The sequence below is a fragment of the Hemiscyllium ocellatum genome, chromosome 23 (assembly GCF_020745735.1).
Source record: "Hemiscyllium ocellatum isolate sHemOce1 chromosome 23, sHemOce1.pat.X.cur, whole genome shotgun sequence".
In the NCBI taxonomy this organism is placed as follows: domain Eukaryota; kingdom Metazoa; phylum Chordata; class Chondrichthyes; order Orectolobiformes; family Hemiscylliidae; genus Hemiscyllium; species Hemiscyllium ocellatum.
This window is the reverse complement of record NC_083423.1, coordinates 36,398,204-36,423,927: the sequence shown is the minus strand read 5'-3', so window position 1 is coordinate 36,423,927 and position 25,724 is coordinate 36,398,204.

Sequence of the window (25,724 nt, the reverse complement as noted above, 5' to 3'; positions counted from 1 at the left end):
GAGAAAAATCCAGATCAGTAGCCCACCAAATCTTAAAAGCATTTGTAGATTAAGTATAACCTAAGATATTACGTTTCCATTTCTGAAGTCCTCTGCATGGTGAATGGGTCACTTTTGCTTAAAGAAGTGACAGTGTCTGAATGATGCATGCTGTTATTAATGTGTGATTCAACCAGCAACTCATAACAAGAAAGACCCTATGAATTGTGAATTGCTGTAAGCTGTTGGCCAATTTTCATTTACCTCCCTATGATTTTATGCAGTTGCAGTCTTTGCACATTAATTGCTCATTAAACTCACCACAGAAAGCTAAGTCTTATAATTAACAAAGTAAATATCTTTTTAATGGTATGATTTCTATTAATGGCTATCACGAAACTTTTTCTACATGGAAAGTAACAAGTAATAAATATGGAGTTGCCTTCTTTCTGCTTGTGAAATGTTTTTGGTAATTTTAAAAGTGAAATTTCTTTAATAAACTTAGCTTTTTGCTTTTCTGTCTTTTCTCTTTCTTAATCCAAACTTTCTTTTTGTAAGTTTGTTTCTATAACTGATTTGACATCGCCTTTGCCCATTTTCTTTCACTTTTCTTTTTGGTTCTTAAAATGATTTTTTAAAATCTGTAAATCTTATTGGATAAGGAAATACTTTATTTCTCCCAAATGCCTTGTTGCCCTCACTGTGCTCATAGGTTAAGTTTTTTAAGCCTATCTATGAACAAGTCTAACTAACAGGGCATGCCATGAGATAGTTCAGCAAAATCTGGCCAATGATATCACCTTTTTAGTTTGTAGATCAGCGCTGAGTGCCTGCTTCAATGTTATCCTGACTGTGGCATGGTTTAATTTTAATTTTGAGGCAGTTTAACAACAACAAAGTCAAGGTACCCTCCCCCCATGCCCCCCACACCTTTGCAAGTTTTACAGTGGCTATTGTTTATCTCATAGGAAAACCTGAACCAAACTTCATTTGTTCACAAAAACTATTCTACCTGAATCCCTGCATAATATATTGTATGGTGCTGCTTGTTTGCTGTCTATCTCCAGACGACTTGATATATTTTTGGCAGTATAACAATGTGTGATCAGGATGGTATAAAATAATGGTTCTGTATCAGCCAACAGCTTCATCATTACGCATGCCCTCAGTCTCCTCCTTGATGCTTATTACTCCCTCCTTGTACATGCCAAGGGCTTTAATTTGTTAACTGAATAAAAAAAATCAAATGCATTGTACGACTGCAGTGTCAGTCTGCTTCACAGCTCCTCTGCAATCATATATAATCCTGTCCCATTGCCATCAGGTTGCTAGCTGCTCTCATGTAATTTTACTCACTGAATTATTAATGCCATTTCTTTCAGTGACTACAGCTATTTAGCCTTCCACCTATGTCACCTACAGTCTTACATTATGTGTGTACGGGAATCTTCATTATCCACGTAGTTTTCATTCTTCCATGTATGAGTTTCCGAGCTCCTGCTTTTAATGACTTTTCTGTACAAGGCACACATTTCCATCCCATTCAATCTTTTGCCATGTGTATGTTTGAATTACATGGGACATTCACATAAATTTTCACTGTTTCCCATTGCACAGAAATTTTTTTCACCTCAGTCCCAAATCTTGCGCATCAGTGAAGCTGTATTCATCACTGTGAATGTTCCGTTGCCTCATGGCACCCTTGGATTATTTTTTGCAGTCCGCTTCCACCCTCAGGACGCCAAATCTATTCTCCATCTCTTCATTAACAAGAGCCTGCAGGGCATCATCTGTGAAACAGGCTTTGTGGTTTGAGTTCTCTTGTTCATTATGACCAAATTTACCCACTTCACAGCTGAACTTAAAAATTAGGTTTGCTTTCATATGGTGCCTTATCAAATTTTGAAGAAATTTTACACAAAATAAATTGTTTCAAAATGTGGTCAGCGCTGGCCTAAGGGACAGAAATGTTTTGCCCAAGAAATCACTGATTATTAATTCATTCCCTCGCTCCTCTACAGTATTGTCTTAGTATGCTCTGACTGATTCATCCATGACATTGAATTCAAGCAATGCTCCTTCCCATCAAAATGGACAAATGTATTTGCACTAAAGGCAGCACGGTGACTTAGTGGTTAGCACTGCTGCCTCACACTGCCAGGGACCCAGGTTTAATTCCAACCTCAGGTGACTGCCTGTGTGGAGTTTGCACACTCTCCCCATGTCTGTATGGCTTTCCTCCTGGTGTTTTGGTTTCCTCCCACAATCCAAAGATGTGCAGGTTAGGTGAATTGGACATGCTAAATTGCCCATAGTGTTCAAGGATGTGTAGGTTAGGTGCATTAGTCAGAGGAATGGGTGTGGGTGGGATACTCTTCAGAGGGTCAATGTGGACTTGTTGGGCCAAATGGCTTGTTGCACACTGTAGGGATTTGATGTAATTTATTTCTAAAGTAGGAATTTTACCTCTTGTGTGTTGAGCAATTTATTATTTTGTGGACATTTTCTTCAACAGCAGATTAAAAACTTTAAATAGTGATGATGGCCTACCAGTGAAGACTAACATCAGTTATGGTTTTGTGATCTTAAAATTAGCTGCAACTAGATTTACAGTACATTCGAAATATCATTAAATGTAACCTGAAAGTGTAGTGTGTCCAAATTCTTTTTCGATGTTCTTGAAAGCTATTTGTATATTGCACAGATTAAAATGGGAAATCTTCTGGGATCATTCCTCTCCCCATGCTAAAATGCTGGAGTTCAAGAAATCAGGATATATAAAAACATGTATAAAATAAATATGATGTCAGATGTAAACACAGAATGTTGGAAATACTTAGAAGGTCAGGCAGCAACCATGGCGAGGGAAACAAAAGCTGACCTGATTTTATCTGTAACTGAGGGAATTTGGAATGAATTAAAATCTAACCTAATTTTAATTTTCCTTCTCTCTTTACAGATGTTGCTATTTGCAGAATAGGCACTTTCTTTCTGATTTTGAGCATCCGCAGTACTTTGTATTGTGCAGAAGATATTTTTTGAGGCATCAATAAAGTCATGGTAAAAATAAGCATTATCAAGTATTTAGTGAATGAATATTTTCTACGAGGAGAGGAGCTGCTGATAGCATGTGGGGAACCCAGTCAAGTTAGGGACATAGATGTCTACTGAAATTAATACTGTAACCTAATTATAATTGTCTTTTTCCTGCTTCTTGCCTGGCAACGTGCTAACTTGACAGGTTGGCCAATTGCTGGGCTGGAGAATAAGCATCAGGAGGTCACAGTGGTGTTCTTTGAGGAAAGACCTCCAAAAACTGTGAGAGAGACATCTTCAGATTGGGGCTTAGGGACAGAGCAATAACTCTGAACTTTTCTTTTTGTGGGCGTGGGAAGGGGGGGTGGGGGGCGAGGTCCGAGGATGAGGGTGAAGAGAGAGAGAGAGAGAGAGAGAGAGAGGGACTGCAGCTACATAAGGGAAACTGAATCTTTCGCAATAGCCCAGGAAGGGGAGCTCTCCCTGAGTCACAAGGTATACAGAACAATGCATTTGTCTTCAGGGGACAGTCACTCATACCTCCCTTTCATTGCTGAGTTTTCTGAATCTGAGAAGCCCACATGCCAGCTGTTAGATTTAAATTGGGTTCTCAGTTACACTGTGAAACATTCATTTAAATCAGTTAATATAATGTTCCACCTTTCCAGGAGAGCTTTGAAACCTGTAGGTGTAAAAATGGAAATGGTGCAGACATAGCTGATTGGTGGTGCTCTCTTACTTTTTTAAGGTTTATGGAGGCTCTTGTTACAACCATTGCCATAATGCCGTAAACGGACATAAAAGCTAGAATTGAACATTATGTTGGAGGCAGTGTATTCGTTTGATACTTTAGGAAAAACATGGTATGCCAGTTAAGTGATTAACAGATATTCGTATGCCCCTAAATGGCATGTACTACCTGTATTTGAAATTATTCACAGAGGCAGAACCAAGCTTCTATTTTCTGTAATATAAATAATTGATGAATAATCTTAAATAATTCATTTTGCTTTGCTTTAAGAAAAATACTTGTGTGACTTTTTTTAAATAATAAAGATTTGCTTTTTTATGTCTTGCAAAGCCATTGAAAACAAATGCGTGCTTTGATGTGTATTTATTTCTTTTTTCACCTTTTTCATTGCCTGAAGCCATCTTAGAACATGTAAAATATGGACTGAGAATAAGAACTCAGCTCATCAACTGCTTCATGAATTCTATTGTAGACATGTAATCCACTGGGAGATGTTTCAACATAAAATCTCTTTGATCCTTAAGATAAATCAAGCAGAACACTGAAACATTCAACTATCCTACTTTTCCTTATTTAAGACGACTCTCTACATCTAAAGCACATGTATCACAAGATATTTGATCATTTCACTCTGTGTCTATTCCTTAACCACCAGCCTCATTCCCAACTGACGTACACCAACCTTCTTTTTAAATGTTTATCAATAAACACTCAATTCTCAAATAAGTATTCACTAAACTGCGGATTAAAAATGCTTCTTGTCCAATGTGGGGATGGTGAAGTTAAAATGGAGTCCCTGACTTGTATTTTGTGTTCCTGCATCTATCAGTTTATTCTCCCCATTTCATGTGACTGTATCCATTCCATTTTTAGATTTTGAGTACATTGTCACATGTACTCAAGGACAGGAGTACAATGAAAAGTGTATAATGTCATCACATGGTGCCATTTTTTCATTCTTATGAAAATAATTTTTCTCAACTCCACCAAGAACAAAATATTAAAGAATTGGGCAGGAGAGCCAACGTGGTTGAGGTCTTAATGTGTGGGTAAGGAACAGAAGTTCAAATGTTGGATGCTCAACCTGCTGAAGTTGGCAGTTTCTCCCCAGTTATGATAAAGATATGAATTGTGTGTTAGTTGACAATTTTAGCTTCTGCCAGTGATGCCTGAAGATGAAAGGGATACATCATTAAAACACATTATGCTATGGAGTTTAAAAGTGTGTGGCTGAAATTATATTTTGCTTTGATGAAGCTTTGCTTATAGTCTTAAATAGAACATTTGTATTTTGATAACTATGTAATAATTCAAATTTTCTTCAAGCATATGGCATTTGGATTGACTGAACAAATCTTAAACTGGAATAAGTTACATAGCCATTACAAAAACTTCAAAGTTCTGCTCAATTGCTATTTGCAGTCTGAATAAGAAACATGGATCTGTGGCAGCTGACTGTTTAATTAATTATTATGTACTAATTTTGTAAATCATTGTGAAGGATTAATCTGCCTATCCAGAAGAGTTTATATCTAGTGCAGCTGCAATTCTACCAATTCTTTCATGTACAACTAAAATCACATGACATATTTTTATTTCGATTGAAGGCAAGTAGAAAATAAACAATGCGGGGAAGAAATTGAATGCAGACTGTAAAATGCCAAACTCAAACATTGCGATTCCCCTATGGATTTCCAATAATCAATTGTAATCAGTTGGTGTTACACCTCAATTTGCTTTGATTGAGGCAGCTTTTCAGCAAGGCCTAGACTGAGCTGTAGATACCCTTGATGCAGGCATCAACACTTTCAAGGCAATGACAGATGAGTCAGAGCTTTAAAGTCATTATTTTCAGGCTGACTGCATTTTGACGTGAAAAATTATATCAAAAAACTATTAGCATATTTCAACAAATATGGAATGAATTACACCAACATCTAATTTAGTCTGCAATCTGAGTGCTTTGCTGTCATATCTATGACCACTTTCATTATGCGTAATGTAATTAAGTAGAACTGTGCCAGAATGGGGACAATGTGCAATGATTCTCTTAATTTAGCGAGTTGCATTTTTTTTCCATATCACAGAATTTGATCATATTTCATCTGTCTTATTTAAAACATTAGTTCTAGACCTGCAGTAAAATCTTAGAGAAAGAATTATATATGAAATATGCAAACCAAGCGAGAACATTTGAACATAAATAGCCATTGGTCTTAATTGGCTTCACTCAACTCATATTATGCAGATATAGTTCTCAGTTAACCTCTTTCCATTAGCATTATTGCATTTCAATGATTCATTTCAAATTCAGCTCTAGGATTAAATTAAAAAAAAAACTATGTGAGAAATTACAGCTAATGTTTGACTGTAACCAGTTCATAGAAACAGAATCTTACAGTTTAATGGGAGGCCATTCAGACCATAGCCCCTGTGCTGGCCTTCATAAAATAGCAATTCAATTTGTCCCATTCCTCTGCTCTTTCCCCATAAATCTGAAAATGTCTCCTTTTGAAGTAACTTCTATCTGAAATATGCTATTAAATTATCTTCCACCACCCTTATTGACAGTTGTTTCAAGTAATAACAAATTGCCATTTTAAAAAGAAAAACTCTCTATAAGTTCTCTGGAGTTTTTGCTAATTATCTCAAATCTGTATCCTCTACAAAACTTCTCATAATTTGAACACCACCATTAAAATTTTCCTTAACATAATCTACTATATAAAAAAATTACACCTTCTCTAGTTTCACGACATAAATTCAACTCGTCATTTTCCTTCATACCATTCTGTAAATTGTTTCTGCACTCTCTCTAAGGTCGTCAATTCCTTCCAAAAGTGTGGTGCTCAGAACTGGACATGGAACTCTTACTGGGGTCCAAACAGTGATTTATAAATCTTTGCAAAACATTCTATTATTTTGTACTCAATGCCTTAAGCAATGCCTTAACAGATATTCACATACAATGCCAACATCAATGACTTGGCTTTGCAAACCACAGGTCTCCCCTTATTCTTCCGTCTGAAATACATCTATTCACACTTGTATCTATTAAATTTAACCTCCCATGTGTCTGGCCATTTTATCAACAGGTTTCCAGTCTCCTGAAGATTTCAGTTTTTCTTGAATTGCTACATTACTGAGTTTCTAACTTTGAAACAATATCCCATTTATCCAATCTTGGTCATTAATGTACAGAAAAGAAAGGTCTGAATACAAGTACATGGTAGGGAAATGGTTGAGGGAGAGTGGGTTGAAATATCCTAATATTATTTTTTCCAATCTTCAAACTACCAATGGGAATTTAGGATTGAGCTATGAATAGTTTCTGTAGGATTTTCTACTGAGAGCTTGAATTCATAATATTGACTGTTATTTTGTTCATTTATTTATTGTAAACTAAACAAACACCAGGATTGGTGAAGTAATAATATAGTTTTTTTTATTTTGAAATAAGATGATTTACAGGAACTGTTCACTCAGAGTTAATCCTATCGCTGTTGTTTCAGACTGACTAACAAGTCATGAGAACAATGCACTCTATCCTGTTATTCTGCAGACAGTGAATGACAGTTATTTAAGAGATGTTCCCTTGATGTTAAATGCAAATCAGTAACATTAGTAAGACTGGAACAAAAACAGAAGTTACTGGAAAAGCTCAGCACATCTGGCAGTACCTGGGAAGAACAATTGGAGTTAATGTTTCGGGTTGAGTGACCCTTCCTCAGAACTGAAGGTAGCTAGGAAAATGTCAGTTTATATGCAGGATCACTGGACCCAAAGCATTAACTCTGATTTTTCTTCACAGATGCTACCAGACCTGCTGAGCTTTTCCAGCAACTTCTACTCTTCTGCCTGATTAACAGCATCCACAGTTCTTTCAGTTTTTATGTTAGTAAGGCTGTTGTCAATATATTACTATCAATACTGGGTATCAAATGTTTTTGTTGGCTTTATGGGAAATACTTTTAAATGTATTACACTTATCTAGTTTCTAAACATGTACTCTCACTGGGTGACTTGGCCTTGGCAGGTCAGGTGACAATTTGAATCTTTAGACTTCACAATTGAGTTTCAATAGCGTGAAGGCAGGAGAAACTGTGACCTTTTCAAATAAAGTTGTTGGATGTTTGAACACGTAATGTTTAAATGTTCTATTAATGCCCAGTGAGCTTAGCAAACAACTAACCTAATTCTGTTTTTCCATAAAATAGGTATTTTTATTATTGAAAATAAGTCACCATCAAAACTTAATAAATGAATAAAAGCTGAATCTTATTCCATAAGACCCTTAATTTTTCAACAGGAGATGCCCTCTAAGACAGATTTTTAAAACACTTAGCTGAATAAGGGGGTGGCATGGTGCTTCAGTGGTAAACACTGCTGCCTCACAGCGCCAGGGACCTGAGTTTGATTCCAGCCTCGGGAGTTTGCACATTCCCCCTGTATCTGCATTGGTTTCCTCCAAGTGTTCTGGTTTCCTTCTGCAGTCCGAAGATCTGCAGGCAAGTTGGATTAGCCGTGCTAAATTGCCCACAGTGTCCAGGGGATGTGCAGACTAGGAGGATTAGCCATGAAAAATACAGGGATGGGCTGGGTCTGGGTGAGGTGGTCTTCAGAGGATGGTGTGGACTAGATGGCCAAATGGTTGGGAATCTGTAAAGAGAATTACAGTATAACTTAGCACCAAAAAATTAGCTTCCAATTGGTTGCTTTTTGCTTTTGACAACACCTGGCTGATTGAAACACAACACCATGAGTCTTTGGGTAGAGAGAAAAAAAAGATCTGCAAGATGTTATCCATTTTCTTCTGTAATCAAGGCATTTTGTTGAAGCCAGTTCTTATCATGGGCAAGTAAAGCAGTTGTCGGTCCATTCAGTACATGAATATTAATAAAAATGTTTTATGTCCTAATGGTTCAACTAACCTCTGCACAAACAGTTGCTTTTGTTCAACTCAGTGACAATACATGCTCTCTATTGCGCATTATGCCAGCTCCCAAGTAGAATGTAATCATGGGGAGAACGATTTACGGCAACATCCTGCTTTCTGGGTTAATGATCACACTGAAAGAATATATGACAAACTAAATAAATTAGTTGCATAATATATGAAATTAGCATTGTGGTCAGATTAGTTGACAAATGCCAAAGTAAATTGCATCATTTTTCTGCCTGATTATTCATTGGAATTTTGAATGGATTTCATTGATACATACTGGATTTGGAATTCATTTTTCATCATCTGTTATCTGGCTCTCTGTTCAATTAGCTTAAGTGAATATCAACCAAATGAAAATATTTATCTCCAGGCTTCCCAAATAAATGTAAGCATGTTAATATTGTGTTACAGCAGTAATTTGCATTTATATAGACTTTGAAAATGTGTTGCTGGAAAAGCGCAGCAGGTCAGGCAGCATCCAAGGAGCCGGAGAGTCGGTTTTTCAGGCATGAGCCCTTCTTCAGGAATGCTGAAGAAGGGCTCATGCCCAAAACGTCGACTCTTCTGCTCCTTGGATGTTGCCTGACGTGCTGCGCTTTTCCAGCAACATATTTTTCAGCTCTGATCTCCAGCATCTGCAGTCCTCACTTTCTCCTTTATATAGACTTTCTCAACTTTGTTCCTAAGTTTCTATTAATTTCCTATAAGTTGATTAGTTATTTGCTCAACAGCATTTTTGGTAAGGACAGCCTGGAATTTGTAAATTAACTCTCTAAATCAGGAAGTGAATGATCAACAATCCTTTGCAGTTTTCATTTATGCCATAATACATTGATTAACCATCTACATGGTTCATTTTTCATTTTCCAGGGCATGATAAGTTTCATACAATAGAATTCAACTACGTCGAACTAGTACGTTTAACTTTTTGAATGCTAAACATTTCTCCTGTGTCTGTCCTGTCCGTGAAGCTTGATATCATTGGCCGTTTTTATTCTTGTTCAGTAAATAATCTCCAGAACAGACCTCTGTGCAAGACGAATCTTCACTGTCCTAAATTATATCCATTCGTAATTGTTAGCTGCCTTTTCATTCTATCCGAGCTTCCAGTCCAAATTTCAATGAATTCTATAAACTTTAATCTTCTAGAAAAGAAAGGTGTTTGAACATTGGCAATACTGATCAGAAATTCAGATTGACAATTTGCCCTTGACTATCCTTATCACACAATTTAGATTCTCTTTTGAAGAATTATAGCTCATGATTACAACACAAATTGTTTTTAAAGATACCCTCTTATAATATCAAATGCACTGTTGGCTATCTGTTATCATATCTTTATTTTCTCAGATGCTGTTTGTTCCTTTTGGAGATGTATTTGTTGACTTTGCTGGATCTATAAACAAGTCATTTTCCTTTACATTTTGGATTCACCACTCTGTGTGGAGGAAGTTGGCTGCTGCTGGTGGGATGGGTAGGCAGAGGATTCATTATGTAATGAACACTATCTCTAGCTTTAACTGATTCAATAAAGCACCTGGGACCTTCATAGACACATTTGATATCCTTTAGTCATATTATAAAACAACTTCTCTGTTATTAGTTTCAACTTAATAAGGCCGTATATGCCCTTTAAGGATAAATAGTCTCTCAGCATCAGTCTCTCAGTTGTGTTCCCATCACAACTCACTGTCTGTAAGCATGTGACAGTTGTGCCCAATGAGTCTTGCAGAAAATGATTATGGATGATGGCATTACACATGTCCCTCACAGCCATGTACTCTTGTTACTCCGCACCCCCTTGGGTGGTATGTCTTCACCATCCATCTGTCACCATTGCCCTCTGACTGACAAAGTCACATAAGTGCAAGTCCATTTACAGACCATTTCAAAATGTGAAAATTAACCACATCCTTATCAGAAAATAAAGAGACGTTCAGGAAGTCTTTGGTCAAGTGAGAAGATCAAAGCTTGCCTAAAGGGCAAATAGAGATTTGTTTCGAAAACTCAAAGAAATAAAGTTCTGAATCCCAGGAATCAAATTTAAATCAAAGATGGTGAAAATAAATGTTTGGAGAGGTAAAAACAATTTGTAATTGTTGTGATCTCTATTTTCTTTCACTGCTGTAGGTTTTTTGTTGTTCATGTAGGAAATATGACAATCAACTAAACAATTAAATCATTTTTGTCTTGTTTAAATTGAATGTTCAGTGATCAATTTAAAGGATCATGCAACAACTTTTACTTTAACAAATAAACCAGTGGCAATATTGTTATAAATACTGTGTATGTTAATCAACAAAACATTTTGCATTTTAACATTGAAACATTTTAACATTTGACTCAATCAAAACATTCTGACTCTCCTGTTACACTTTAGACTGTCCCTTAACTCAGTGCACAATACTCCTGAAGCCAGTCCACAATGATTCTGAGCACCCTAGGATTTACTTCCATTCTGCTACTTTCTCAGCTTCATAATTTTTAACTGTGGATTTTTCCTGACTATAATCTTATCAAATATTTTAGCCTTTTCAATCCAAGCATTTGGCTATGTCACATTCCTGCATGGTAAACCAGAGAGACTGACCATCTACATGCTCGTCCTCTCTTTCTCAGATCCTGAGGACTGTGTTACCAAGGAAATTCAAGGTGTATTCTCAGAAAATCTTGTAATATGACCTTACAACTGCTTGCTCTGCACTTTCACTTCTCAAAAAGAGTAAATATATAGGCAATATTTGGGCATTGTATCCAGGTAGAAAAGCTGACCATCTATCTTTCACAGCCCAGGGCTCTCTTACCTTGAAATTAAATGAACTGTTACAATTATTTGTAATTTGACACTCTCAAAATCTCCTCACAACTCTGAAGACTATAGGAAGATGATGGAAAAGACAAATAATTGATCAATTAATGGCCACTTACATGCCACAACTTTCCACTAGCCTCATAACTTACCTTACTAGTAAGTAAGAAGAATGACTGGCTTCCAGGTAGTGAAACCAGGGCAACCTGCCTGTTGGTTTGGGGTGAGGAGGGGAGCTACATGTTCTCAATCTGAGAGAAGTCGGGGCCAAGGGTAGTCACTGAGTTCCACGCACACTGTCCCTACCTTTAACTCTCCCTGAATACCCACTTCTGGAAACTCTATCTGGTGATCCCCACCAAAGCAACATTTCATTAGCGAGTTTTGAGAAGATTTGTAGCTCAGGTTGAGGTTCTGGATGTAGATTTGCTCACTGAGCTGGAAAGTTTGTTTTCACGCGTTTTGTTATCCTACTAGGTAACATCATCAGTGAGTCTCCAGATGAAGCACTGGTGGTATGGCCTACATTTTATTTATGTGTTTAAGTTTCCTTGGGTCAGTGATGTCATTTCCTGTGGTGATGTCATTTCCTGTTCTTTTTCTCAGAGGGTGGTAAATGGGATCCAAGTCCATGTGTTTGTTGATAGAGTTCCAGTTGGAATGCCATGCTACTTTGGACACCACATTGGACAAACAGGCAGTAAACTAGCCACCAGGATACATGAACATCAACTAGCCACAAAAAAATGACCCACTCTCACTCGTATCCTTACTTGCAGATGAGGAAGGACACCACTTTGACAGGGACAACACATCCCTCCTTGGGCAAGCCAAACAGAGACATGCATGAGAATTCCTAGAAGCATGGCATTCCAACACGAACTCTATCAACAAATACATTGACTTAGATCACATTTACCACTCCCTGAGAAAAAGAACAGGAAATGACATCACCATATGAAATCACATCACAGACCCAAGAAAACCCAAATACATTAATAGAAAGTGAGCCATACCATCAGTGCTTCATCCTGTGCTCACTGATGATGTTACCGAGTATGGTGATGAAACATCTGAAAACAAACCTTCCAGTTCAGCAAGCAAACCTACATCTGCAACTTTTCATGTTTGCCAGCTTTGGCCTGCAGCAACACTCTTCAGCTATTTGAGGTTGCTGGAGTCCAAATAGTCACTCTTAAGTTGGGCAGGATCCTGTTTGGTGGTGAGGGTCCTGTTTGGATGAGAAGCTCACCATAGTGATCTTAAGAACATTAATTGGTGTTTGAACCAGTGACCTTTCTCAATGGCGGGATGAGAAGTTAGTGTCCCTAAAGTTAATTGGCAAAACACTAAATGTGCAGAGTACTAAACTGGGCCGAACAGTCTATCCAATGGCAATCCCATTTACCACCCTCTGAGATGCTTCAGCCACTAATTACGTGTTTAAGATTGTTCACCTTCTTTCCAGTAATGAATCTGGGCCCTCTTTTAATCTTTAACAATCAATGATAAACTCCCCTGTCAAGGTTTGCATGGAGTGAAATTCAGAAGAGCATACATGACCCATTCATCCGAAAGCATAAAAATAAAAAAACTTCATGTTTGCAATAATATTGTGAATTTAAGACTATAACAATCAAAACAATCTTTAAGCAGTTTCAGAAATGCATGGTTCTTTGAAGGGATAGTTGAAGGTAAAGAAATGGTGATTTTGAAGAACAGTGCTATTCCTTTAATTTTGTTTGAACCTTTCTTCATTCAAATGACAATGCAAGAGAGAATCAAGTGGAGTGGTGTGATGATAGGTTGCGATGAAATAAATTGAATGGGAGGAGACTCATGGAGCAGAAACATTTGTAAATGGTTTGTTTCTGTGCTGTAAACTCTGTAAAATTAGTCTTCCTGAATCCAGGCCAGACAAATGCTGGAATCAATTACTTTTCTGCAAGAGCTTAGAACACAAGTAGATTAAAATAAAAAGGCTTGATTTCATAAGGAAACAAACAAATTAAATATTTACAAGGTGGTAAGTGAGAATATGGACAGTTAGCATTTTAGGGAATTTATTATTGTGTTTGAGAAGCATTTGAAAATGACTATCATAACATTTCAAGAAATATTGAGACTTGGATTTAAAAATTGTAGACTCATTAACTTAGGATCAATAGTACCCACATTACAAAGGATGTAATAAATATTCAGTTGAAGAGCACCGAGGATATCAAGAATCATGTTGGACATTCATCATTTGGCCATTCACACCTCCTCGAGACAAATCTTTATTTATGTGTTCCATTGCTACTTCCTTTAACCCTACCACAACACTTAGTCACTTAGTTTTTTATTATATTTGTTCATGGGATAAGAGCATCACTGGCTAGGCCAATATTTATTACCATCTCTAATTGTTCAGAAGGGTGGTCTGGAAACACATAGAGGCCAAACCAGATAAGGATATTAGTCAACCAGATGGATTTTTCTGACAATTGACAATGGGTTCATGGTCATCGTTAGATTCTTAATTCCAGATTCTGGATTTGCAGTGATGGGATTTGAATCCACATCCCAAGAATATCACCTAGGTCTCTCGATGAACAACCCATGATGACACCACTTGGCTCTGGCTTTCCCTACAGCTGTCACTTTTTCATAGAACGTGCAGTTGATTCTGTTTTCATTCCACCATGCTGTCTCAGCCCCAGCCAATACTAATTGTGAAAATCCAGTTACGTTTCTAACTTCGGAAGGTTACGGACCAAAATGTTAGGTAGTCTTGGCAACTACACCGGTGCCAAGTGGCAAATGATGGCGGAAAACATTTGACCGGAAGTCTGGTGTGTTCATGCCAATTGGGTATTCTGCTGGAGGCAGCCATGCTAATGAATAGAGATTGTCCTTCTGAAAGCTCTTCTGCTCATGTGCCCGATAACAGCAATTTTACACAGGAATCAAAATCTTATTGCAGGCTGACAATGGATTAGTATAATTAAAGATCCTATTGAGGTCAATTTTACCTGGCCATCACTATTCCGCCAATGATGGGCCAATATCCCACTATGTGGAGAGGCTGAAAACAATTTAATGGAGGCCTGCACATTCCTGTTTCACCTCAGAACCAGTGGCCGAACGGCCTAAAGTAGGGACTATGGACAACAAAGGCATCCCCCTCAGCCCACTAAGTAGTTTTTCCTCAAATGTCATCTATCTGGACTGCTCAGGTCTCCTGCCTGACTCAGCAGCACCAGCTTTCCCACCAGAAATACTGAGGCTTCAGAGCCTCTGGGCCCTGCAGCATCAGGAGCCCTGTGTGTCATCCTTCATTTCATAGCAGCTCCACAGGCAGCTAACTACGAGGCTGCCTGTGGTTAAAGGTGTGTCTCATTATAGAAAAGTCTGTGCTCGGGCCCATCTTTCATGCTGTAACTGGGTGTCTCAGGGCCTGTGGCCAAATTCAGGACACTGGATAATGAAGATGTCAAAGATTTTTGTTAACGTCTTGAGCACAAAACCAGTGAGACAATACATTTTTGGTTCATTGCCATCTCCATTAAGATAAAGTTTCTTTCACATGTCTAAGCAGGGAGTTGGGCTGTTGAAGAACCTTTTCTTGTGCTTGGATTGACCAAGTGGGGCTGACAACCTCCAGTAAACTCTTGTCAGTGTCTCAGTCACTGAGACCCTCGATGGCATGGCCCATCAGGAAGGTGTGGGCCTTGAAGATGGTAAGGACACAGCTCATCAGAGAAAGGAAAGCAGCGGGATGTGGAAAAACATGATGAAGGTGCAGAGTATGGATGTGCTGTAACTGCACAGATAGGAGGCTAAGTCTGAGCTCAAAGATCTCACTGGGATGCCATCAATGTCAGGATAATTTTATTCAGGAATTTTGACAATCTTTTACTCCACGACTACCTGATGAAGGAGCTGTGCTCCGAAAGTTAGTGCTTTCAAACAAACCTGTTGGACTATAACCTGGTGTTGTGTGATTTTTAACTTTGTCCACTCCAGTCCGTTACTTGCACCTCCAAGTCTTTGTTTCATTACCAAATGTTGTGGCAGGAAAAGGGTGAGGTGTGGATAAGCTCTGGAAACAAAAGAGATTAAAATGGATGATAAAACAAGGCAGACGTGGGAAGACAAGGGGATAATGGCATAAGGAATGCCATTATACCTCTGTCTAAAGGAGGGATAATTGGGAAAGCTGCATCATTGTTAATAGTTACATTCATTAAATAAAATAACTAAACATAACAGGAAGTTATGTATTGAAAATATTTAACTCTGCTAATCATCGGTGATACATGGGACAGTGCTAGTTTCTTCCCTGAGACTCTACCTTGTACACTGTATCCAGTATCATTCTATGGGATCATCAATGTTACTAATATTTCTACTACTGTATTATTCCATACTGCCATTTTATTCTTGATTCATTAACTCATGCACGCCTTCGTGTAGATTTGCCTCCACTCTCCCAAATGTCAGTAACAAGTTGAGAGTATTTCAATGGAACAATATCAGTCTGGCAGGCAGGTCCAAGTGTCTTATACTTAGGGATATCGAAGGCATGTCGTTATTGTCCAATATCTAAAGATATAACAATAATGCATTTCGATTCCCAGAAAACATATAACAATAGTAACCCCTTGTGATCTCTAGTGGTTATTTATCTCTGTCATACATGCACCTCCATTTGTGTTTCGCTCCTTTTTAAACTGACAAAGCAGTTGCTAAGATGATAATAAATGTAAATCAGCAAGCTGATTTAGTGCACAAAAACAAACATACAAAGCAATAGCATGAATGGATTTGCACAATTCAATCAGTGTAACTTGTCTTCAAGCCTTAATCTGCATTGATTTTCTCATATCATTGTCTAACTTTAAACAAGATCACTTTGTATCCCAACCTTGTGAGCCAGGCTAAAGTTTGACCAGTCAATGTCTACCGTTAAATATGACTATTAATCAGCATTTATGTCTTTGCTTCTGTCTCCCTGTTCACAATCTGAGGGCACATCTATGCCAGATAACCACTGCTAAGCATCTGCTAAGCATCTGAGATCAGTAGACTGCCCAAAGCTTCTGCTGATTGATTGCCTTGGTGAGCTTGAAAAATCTTTATTGTTTCACAAATTTTGGCGAGTAAATTTATATGCCCAGTCTATTGGGATTTTAATGACCTTTCAGCTTAATGTATTTTTGAATATCCAGCATTTAAATATTATATTCATTCAAATATTTTCGGTAGAAGGAATCATGGTGAAAAGTCCAAAAATGTGAATGCCTAACTTCTACTTATATCTGAATCTTAAATATTTATATTTGAGAGATGAGAGGGTTGGCTTATGAGCAGAGACTGAGTAGACTAGGATTATATTCATTGGAATTTAGCAGAGTTAGAGAGGATCTCACAGAAATTTATAAAATTATGAAGGGAACAGGTAAGATAGAAGTAGAGGGAATGTTTCCACCAGCAGGTGAAACTAGGACAAGAAGGCATAGCCTCAAAACTAGGGGGAGCAGATTTAAGACTGAATGGAGGAGGAACTTCATCACCCAGAGGATTGTGATTATATAAAATTTCCTGCCCAGTGAAGTAATTTAGGCTTTCTCATTGAATGCTTTTAAAGCTAGGATAGATAATTTTTGAACAGTGAAAGAATTAAGGGTTATGATGCGAAGATGGCTAAGTGAGCTGAGGCCACGAAAAGGTCAGCTAAGATCTTATTGAATGGCAGAGCAGACTCGAAGGGCCAAATGGCCTACTCCTGGATCCAATGTTTTTATGTATTTATAATTGTGTTTCTGCCAATCTACTTACTATCTTTTATAAAGGCTCTCATAAAAGGTTAGTAGGCAAAGTTAAAGCACATGGAATAGGAGCCAATATATTAGCATGGATCAAAAATTGGTTGACATGCAAGAGGCAGGATAGGAATAGATGAGTACTTTTCCCAGTGACAGACAGTGACCAGTGGGGTACTGTAAGGATCAATGCCTTGGGCCCGTTATTTATGATATATATATATGATCTGGATAAGAGAGACAAATGCAACATTTCCAAGTCTGTTGATGACACAAATGGGATGGGATTGTGATTTGTGAAGAAGATGCAGGGAGGCTTCAAATTGATTTAGACAAATTGAGTTGTCTAAGAGGCCTGAATGTACTTGTACATTGGTAAATGGAAGTAGAAGGCAGGTGCAGCAAACAATATTGTAAGAGGATTCGAGTTCAGAAGTAAGGATGCCATTCCATAGTCACACAGGGCCTTGGTAAGGCCATACTTGGGACATTACATGACATTTTGATCTCCCTAACTAAGCAAGGATATACTTACCATAGAACAAGTGCAGTGAAGATTCACTAGGCTGACACCAGGAATGACAGAACTATCCTATGAGGAGAGATTGATTCAACCTCACTGTGTTCAGGAGAGTTTAGAGTGATGAAAGGGGATCCTGATTGAAATGTGTAAATGTCTAACAGTGCCAAACATATTAGATGCAGGAAGAATGTCTTCCCTGGCTGGGAGTTCATAACCAGGTATCAGTCTCAGGATATGGGATAGACTGTTTAGGACTGCGATGAAGAAAAACGCCTTCACTTGAAAGCTAGTGAACTTGGAATTCTCTATCACAGGAACTGTAGAGGCCAAGTCTCTGAATATGTTCAAGAAAGCGATAGAAAAATGTTTAGATGTTAAAGATATCAAGGGGTACTTAAAGAAAGTGGGAATATGGTGTTGAGATTGAAGATTAGCCATGATCATATTGAATGGGCAAATGACATACTCCTGTTCCATGTTTTAAGTTAAAAATCACACAACACCAGGTTATAGTCCAACAGGTTTGTTTGGAAGCACTAGCTTTAGGAGCAGTACTCCCTCAGCAGGTGGTTGTGGAGGAAAAGATTGACAATCTCATACTCCACAACCACCTGATAAAGGAGCAGTGCTTTGAAGCTAGTGCTTCCAAATAAACCTGTTGGACTATAACCTGGTGTTGTGTGATTTTTAACTTTGTCCACCCCAGTCCAACACTGGCATCTCCAAATCTATGTTTTCAGTCTTTGTTTCATTACCAAATATTGGAAATGTTAGATTTTCTGGCTATGCTCAAATTTTGATAGTTTCCTTTGGACATTATTTTTCATTAGCTTTCTGTCTGCAAACTTTGGCAATTTTTTTCTCAAAGGTCACTCTTCAATTAGTTCTTGCAACCAAAGGTGATTTCTTACAGTGAGAATTAAGCTTGAAATGTGCCACATAAATTGGTGCCCAGCAGAGAACATGCTTGAGAAGCAGTAAAATTCCCTTTTTGACAGCTTTGAAAATTATTTTCCAATTATTTATAAAAAGGCCAACTAGGAAGCAAACCAGACTGGTGTCAATATATTGCCTCTGTGTCTCCTTTGACCATGGTCTGCCCATTGTCATTGCTGTCCAGACAAAATACTTGAACCATATGCTTATCTAGGTAACAGTTTTATTATCGGCCACTTGATTATTAATTTCGTTAAACTTCGGGCCTTGCAGTTTCAATACAGTCATTTAACTTTGGCCGTGTGTTTGTTCATAGCAACTACTCCTAATATTTATTTTGCTCAAAAGAACTCAGAACTATTGGTACTTCATTGAAGATCTTCTGAAATGTGAAGAAAATTACACCCACCAGCGGGTTATCAAGCATTACTTGAGTCAATTCATTAACTGTTAATTTGTTCGCCTAATACTTTAGTTCGATCAACAGCAAGTGGAGAGAGAGCACAATGCAAAATCCCAATTCTGTCAACCTTCAAGCTAGTCATAAAAAGAAAGATTTGTGTGTGTTGATGTTTCATATATCTGTGTATATGGTGCCATTTATGTCCTCAGGCTGTCCCAAGGCTTCTTTATAAGTCAATAAAGTATTTTTGAAATGTAGCCACTGTTGTAGCTAAAAAATGTGGTTACCAATGTGTACATAGTCAGCTCTCACAAAGAACAATTTGATAATGACCAGTAATCTGTGTTTTTTCATGTTTTTTTGAGAGATAAGTATTGGTCAGGTCATTGGGTATCTCTCCTTGCTTCTTGTAATAGTCTACCGACTAGACTTTGATTTGAAATCTTGTTCAGTAAAAGAGATCCCCAAAGGTACAACACATCCTCAGTGTTGCATTGGAGAGTCAAACTAGATTTTTGTGCTTAAGCAAAAGAAAGGGATGTGACTACAAACCATGCTCAGGTTGTATCATGCATACCTGAGCCTTTGTGAAATTATTTGTATCATTCGAAGGGTGCATGTCCTGAGCATTTATTGACTTTCATGAGTTACCCTGAGAAAGTGTTGGTGGAATTGCTAGGCTGAATCTTGCAGTTTTTTAGTGAGTTGTATCAAGTTTTTTGGAGGGTTTTTTGGTCCCGAGTGAGATTTCATGCCCTATCTTACCAATCACCTCATTACTTAGCCCAGTGGTGTCACTCCTGTCTGATTCTAGTCCCATCTTACCATGCATTCATACCAGAACAATGTGTCACTTAGTGGATGTCTGACAATAGCTGGCATTTCTCACAAGTGTCCCTTATATGAGAGGCCACTCTGTACTCAGATAACCATTAGTAATCCAATGTTGCTCCAAACTCATATTATAATGGCACAGTATCTACAAAGTCATGCTGCCCATGACACTCCCTCACACATGAACCCCATTCTCTCATGTTAGTTGCTGTTTGACCACAACACCACATCTTCCACTTGTGCTTGGCTACATCCCATCTGAACAACCTCTCTAAGTCAGTGTTACCCTGCCTCCAAAGCCCATTTTAGACACCCATCTTATTACAGTTCAGGAGGGGAACCTCACCTCCAGGCAAGCAATTAGACAAAGACAAAGAGAAACATGAGCTTCTATTTGCATAAATCAAAAGAGAACATAAAGAAAGCCAGCACAGGCTGAACTTCACCCCACAGTGCCAACCAGAACCAGGCTGGCATGGTGGCTCAGTGGTTAGCACTGCCTCACAGCGCTAGGGGCCAGGATTTGATTCTATCTTTGAGTGACTGTCTGTGTGGAGTTTCCACATTCTCCCTGTGTCAGCATAGGTTTCCTCTGGTGCTCCGGTTTCCTCCCACAGCCCAACGATGTACAGCTTAGGTGGATTGGTTAATTGTCAATAGTGTTTGGAGATGTTTACGTTAGGTGGGTTAGCTATGGTAAATGCAAGGTTACAGAGATAGGGTAGGAGGGGGGTTTGGGTGGGATGCTCTTTGGAGGGTTGGTGTGGACATGATGGGCTGAATAGCCTCCTTCCACACTGTTGGGGTTCTATGATTTCAGCATCATGACCAAAGATTATTTTAAAGTCAATGATTGGCTGCTGCAGCCAGCTCTGATCCATTGGAACCTGATGGCAATGAGCTTTTGTCTGGGTATTAGTGCTGTCCGTGCTGCGCTCTCTGATGGATAAAGGGCTTTCCCCAAGGAAGTTGGTCCCATTCCCCCACTTCGTCAGCATCCAGGCAATTGCCATCTTGCCTCATTCAATTGTGCAGAGCACAACACACAAAGATGATGAAGTATATTCTGTCTGGTCTATACTGGAGGGGCTTCTCCATCTCTAGACTGGTCCATGCAATAGAATTACATCTTTGATAGCCCTGTGCTCTGCTCCACCACAGTCCTGGTTGAGGCATGGTAGCATTAAATCTACACTCCACATCAGTTTAGGGTTTATGCAACCGTATCATGAGCCAAGGTTGCAGTGGATAGGCTTTTCCTCCAGTAATCTGCCCTGTGAGGCACCTAGACTCAGAAATGATGCCCAGGTACCAGTCTGGAGGCCATTTGGAGCACGTGTTGAGCTGAATCTACTAGGTTCATAGGCTGGTTTCCTTTTGAGTTTTCTAGTTTGCTTGGTATGATGAGAGGCTAAATACTAACGAGGGTCTTGCTGTTAATGGTACATTTGGCAAGCATTAATCAGCATTTGACAACCATCATTGGATATCTCACCACTGCTGAGTGAGAATCTTCCACTCCACTTGTAAAAAACATAAACGATGAAGCAAGATGATCTTGATGTGAGATCAACCTCTTCTTGTCCGATTCTGCCTCACACCTCACCATAGCCCACATTTCTCAGTTCCCTGTAAAATTCCGCCCACTGTCATCCAAATGGTGAAGGTGTTCCCACCAGACTATTAGCACAGTTTGATATAATGGTTAAAATGGACAAGGTAAGCCACACCAAAGAAAAGTGAAGACCCAATCACCTGGATCCTGGACTAGGTAAACATAGTAGGTTTCTTTTTTTTCTGACATTAATGAGTATTCAATCCTTTTGCTAATCAAAGTATTTTGTTTCAAATTACTGTGGACTTTGAATTGAATAAATATCTGAAATCGACATTTTAACTCCATTTTCTACATTCAGTTCAGGTCCCATGATCACTAATTTAATATCATAACAACTACTATTTACCAATGATATATCTTCTGGGTTATTTGTGCAAAGCTCCCTCAACTGATTATGGATTGGGAATGGTCCATTTGATGATGAAATACACTAGGTATACTGAAAGAACAGTTATGGTACTTTCTTGTTCCAAAGTAGGTTTACATTATTAAGTTCTCTGATTGTAGAGAATATAATTAAACAAAGGATAGGCTTCATTGTAAAATATAAAAATCAAAATCTAAATGTGCCCTCTGTAATTGATGTTTCTGCAAACTCAAAGATTCCTGTTTGGAATGGATTTGGGTTTTGAAGTTTAATAGTAGTGTCACATACACAGCTTCAGATTATAGTTTCTGCCAGTTATCAAGTAGAGAATCACATTAATTAAAAATAACAGAAGCGAAAATAAAGCGGCTTAGTTAAGAGGAATAAAGGCATAAAACACAAGGAATGAAATCCAAGGTTTACTGCCTCAAGTTATTTTGCAGCTAGCTATCTAGTGTTTAATTCTTCTTCAATCATCTTCATGACTAATCCAGAATTGGCAAGGATAAGTGAGTCATTTGGGCTGCTCAGGAGAGAAGAACAATCTGTAATTGTATTATTGATATCTGGTACCTGCACCTTTAAAAATGCATTTCCTGTTAGTTTAATTATAGCCTTTGAAACAGCTAGGTGAAAGATTTATTTGGTACATTGGAAATTGCAGGCTTTGATTCTCTGTTGCTACTGTTGCAAAGTAGATGTAGTCCTTTTCCTGAGGTCACATAGAAGTGACCTTAGAAGTACCCATCATGAATAATGATACTTGCAATTTTTCTGTCCATTGTTTGGACCAGAAAATAATTTATGTGGCTCATCAGAGAGGCATCTTGGCAGCTTGTTAAGATAGCAAGTAACAATTGGGCAGAAATTTGGGGATAGTTACTGCAAGTTTGAAAAGAAGCAAATATTGATCATGTTTGAAAAATTAGTGAGAGCAATGGTGATTTCGGAGGACAGTGTTCAGTGGAGATTGGATGTAAAAGAGACCCTTAAGGATTTTAGTGGAAGGGTGAAGACCATAAAATGAGAACGCATGCAGTGAAGTGCAATGGTTGTTTAATGCCAGGAATAGTGTTAGTGTGATGCTTTCCATTGTCCACTTTTGCGAACTCAATCAAAATTTCCAAAATGACCAGATTAGTCAATAAAACTAATCTAACATTTTCAAATTTTGAGTTATTCTCTGTAAATCGTACACTCATTCCAGTATCATTAACATTGTGAGGCTGTCTGAATAATATTAACTGTCAGAGATTCAGTTCATGGGCTCTCATTTATTGCAATCTGCAGTGAAGTGTAATGGTACGAAAATGGAACACTTTTAAACCATGTTTCTGGTAATTAATCTCTTTATTGTGGTAAATGCCTCATTTACTTTGGTGCAAAATATGTCAATTGAAACCAATATTGTCACCCAACAAAGCCACTAAGATTTCAACGGCAATGGATTTTACATGGAAACACAAGATGTACCACAAAGTGTAATAAAAGAGGATAACTAATTGTTAGCATCATATAACGGTTACAGCACAGAAGGAAGTAATTTGGCCTGTTGTGTTTATGGTCTGGCTCTTTGCAAGAGCAGCTGAGCTAAGTTCCACATTTCTGCTTTCTCCATTGCCTTGTCAATCTTTACCCCTCAGACAATCATCCAAGTTCTTTTTGAAAGCCAGCATTGAAACTGCTTCACTAGGCTCTCAGGCAGTACCTTGCAGATTCCAGCAGTGTAAAAGGTTCTTCCTCTTCTCACCAACAGTTCTTTTATCATACACCTTAAAATGGTATCCTCTGGTTTTGACCCTTCTGCCAGGGAACAGTTTCTCCCTATCTACTTTATCTGGGACTTTGCACACCTCTATTAATTCTCCTCTCACCTTCTATTCAGAGAACAATTCCTGCTTTCTACAAAGAAAAACCTGGAATGGTCTCCAATTGTACTCGTTATGTGTCAATTTAAGGTGCTTGTTGCATGTGTAACTATATCAAGTTAAAAATCACACAACACCAGGTAATAGTCCAACAGATTTAATTGGAAGCACACTAGCTTTCGGAGCACCACTCCTTCATCAGATGATTGTAAGCCATGCACATATTCCAGTATTATTAACATTGAGAGGCTGTCAGAATAATATTAACTGTCAGAGATTCAGTTCATGGGCTCTCACTTATTGCAATCTGCAGTGAAGTGTAATGGTACGAAACAATCACTTGATGAAGGGGCTGCGCTCTGAAAGCTAGTGTTCTTCAAATTAAACCTGTTGGACTATAACCTGGTGTATTGTGATTTTTAACTTTGTATACCCTAGTCCAACACCGGCATCTCCAAATCATAACTATATCAAAATTGCAATTCATCATGGGGTAGGTTTGTTGCTATTGTTCTCTTTAAACAAAAGGTTCTGCAGGGCCTCCAAGGTTTAGTAAGCTCAGGAAAAACACAAAAAAAAATAAAAATTAAAAAATGCAAGTAACAATAAATTTATTTTTTATCCTCTTCTATTCCTGGCCTAACTAGGAAAGACCCTTGAATTGAACAAGAAGAGATTATTGTATGTTCCCAGCTAACTGACATTGACACAATAGACAAAAATCGAAAGAACTGTGGATGCTGTGAATCAGAAACAAAAACAGAAGTTGCAGGAAAAGCTCAGCAGGCCTGGCCACATTTGTGAAGAGAAATCAATGTTAACACTTCGGGTCCAGTGACCCTTCCTCAGAACAGGTGGTAAAACTGACACAATTCAACCAAGATTTTCCAAGTTACCATCAGTTCTGCGGAAGGGTCACTGGGAGCAGCTGATCAGTTGCAGCTGATGTGCAAAGCTAAGCATCTTGAAATCAGCAGCTCACTGACCAACACCAGTGCTACTAATATCACCCAACATCCCAACATAGTGACCACAACGTTCCATTGTCTACATTTTATGGAACTTCAACACTTATCTTTTTTGAACTCCTCTCTTATTTCTAATCGTTATCATTTTGTGTCACGTTCTTGTTTCATCACAGGTGTAGCACGTAATAAACTCACCTTTTTATTAATTCAAGACAGCCTGGTTAAATTGGATCCTTTCAAAACATAAATTTATTTAATCTGGGAGAAGGGGAAGGAATCCTTTCTTAAATTATTGTCCCGGACGATCCTGCGTTTCTTAATTGGGACGGCATGGTGGCTCAGTGGTTAGCACTGCTGCCTCACAGCATCAGGGCGCTAGGTTCGATTTCCAACCTTGAGTGACTGTCTGTGTGGAGGTTGCACATTCTCCCCGTGTCTGCATGGGTTTCCTCCAGGTGCTCCGGTTTCCTCCCACAGTCCAACGATATGCAGGTTAGATGAATTGGCCATGCTAAATTGCCCATAGTGTTAGGTGCATTAGTCAGAAGGGAAAAGGAGTTTGGGTGGGTTACTCTTCGGAGGGTCAGTGTGGACTTGTTGGGCCGAAGAGCCTGTTTCCACACTGTAGGGAATCTAATCTAAAGGGCAGATGAATAAAGAAATGGAACCACTTCATCCCCCCTCACCTGGGAGCTTGACAATTTTAAGTACAGAACAACTTTGATTATCTGAATGAGATGGGCAGGGAATATTTTGTTTGGATAACTGATTGTTTTGATAACTGATTGTTTGGATAACGGATGACATTTTTACACGGCCTTGAGATCTTGTTCGAATAATCCAAAATTTGGATAATTGACGTTCAGATAACTAAGGTTGT